Below are 2,031 nucleotides of genomic sequence, written 5' to 3'. Positions count from 1 at the left end.
CCAGTCTCACAACAAGAAGAGGAACATGACACTGACCACACCCCATCCTCGATACAACCGATTCAGCCTCAGCCTACTGCTACCACAGTTGTTCCTCCATCTCGAATGTCGAGAGCTTGCAAAACTCAAATCACACTTCAAAATCTATTTAATTATGTTGTTGACAGTGCTAAAGGGGAAGGACTTGGCTTTTATTGGCTGGGGAGTGTCAAGAATCTTGAGGAGGACTTGCTTGCACATGAGTGCACAGCTGCCGAACTCCAGCCTGCTTCCCATCCCCTGACATTGTAAGGTGATTATGGATTGTTGTAGGGTAATCACTTTTTTGGTAATTAAAGCTGGTTCTTTTCTATTCTATGACTTGAACTTATTGGGGAACTCAAATGTGTAAAGCAAGCAACTTGAACAGGGTATGTAGCTGATAGAATCGGGCTTGTCAACGTCCAGTTGTCAGGTTATACAAGGCCACATTTGCACAACCCTCTTTGGATGGTCAGGCCAATATTTGACCACTTTATGGCCATTTTGTTTGCAAGCATTAGTCTTGTTGACATCAGATTTGGCTTGGGCAGCCATAGCTATAAGAGAAAAATGAGGGGATGCTTGATTAGTGGTTAAGGAAAATACTGGGCCCACTCTGGCATATACATACAGAACCATGAACTAGCCTTGCAGCTGCAAGTTGGTGAACTTTCTGAAGCAAATCTGCTGCACTAAGTGAATGAATGGCTATTAGAATTAACAGTAACCATTTGTACACCTGTGCATACATGAATACATGAAGCGAGAGATCATAAATGTGAGTAGTTGGAGTGAGCACTCATGAACATGAGTAGATGGCAAGGCTTGCTAAGCATATGTTGTGCTTTCAATGTGATTTGAACCTATGCCTTGGCCTTTTCCTGGCTTCTCAACTGTTTTGTGAGCTACTAGACGTGTCCAAGATTGTGTCAGAACCATCACTGCTCCCAAAAGAGTTGTCTGAGGAAGAAGGATAACTCGAGAAAGATTCTGACCAGGGTCTGCATGCACATGGGTGTGGGGTCTTCGTGAAATATTAATTTAATGTTAAGATTTGGTTAAGATGCAATGTTCCTGTGAAGAGACTATGGCATTACCCATGCTGATCACTAAATACATGAGTGTTAGGGCTAGGTAGAGCATTTTTACGTTGAGGCTCTCTGCATAAGATTGAAAACATCCAAAGTTCATACCTTACCTGGCATGCTCCACAGTTTTACTACTTGAAAGTGTGTTTTTCATTGAAATTTTTTGATGGTTGATTCTGCAGGCATTATCTCCGAAGGTTGGAAAAAAAATGAGCAGAGTAGCTCATTTCATTCTGCCAGGAGACACAAAATGCCTCCTGGGTGTATCACTGAGTGATTATGTAACATCATCACGTGGATGACTGTAATACCCAATATGAATAGTAGAGGGTCTTACCCTGTGTCACTGAGTGGTAGTGCCTTTTTCAAAGTTGGCCTTGTTTGTCCTGGCTCTTTCTGTCCCATCGACCTTTTTTTAGCCCAACAGTCTTCAAAGGTGGCCTTGTTTGTCTGCTGCCTTCCATTCCACTGGCCTTTTTTTAGACCTAGAGGCTTCAAAGTTGGCCTTGTTTAAGCCAGCCGTTACTGCTGACAGGAGAGGTCAGAAGTAAGACAGGCTCTCCTATTGTGGTAGCTCTCTCATCTTCTGATGAATCACGCTAATGTACTGAGAATTTTTGACACAGGAAAGGTAAGTGCTTTACCCCTTGGGCAGAATATGCCAGTAACTGTGGACACTGTGAACAGGAATCCAGTGTATGCTGGGGGATGTTGTTCAACACAGGAGAGGACTACAACTTTATGTTAGTCCCGATCCTGAAACAACCTGGCATGAATAGCCTAAGCACAGTGGTTTTCTTTGGTACAGGCGCTCACTTCAGTCACCCACTACCAACTGACTATTAGTCATGCAAACTCCACGTAAGTTACATGACTAAATGTCATGGACCATATCTATATTCTAGATATATATGGGTCCTAG

This window comes from Laccaria bicolor, genomic scaffold (genome assembly GCF_000143565.1).
Source record: "Laccaria bicolor S238N-H82 LACBIscaffold_5 genomic scaffold, whole genome shotgun sequence".
Lineage (NCBI taxonomy): Eukaryota > Fungi > Basidiomycota > Agaricomycetes > Agaricales > Hydnangiaceae > Laccaria > Laccaria bicolor.
This window is presented reverse-complemented; position numbering follows the sequence as displayed.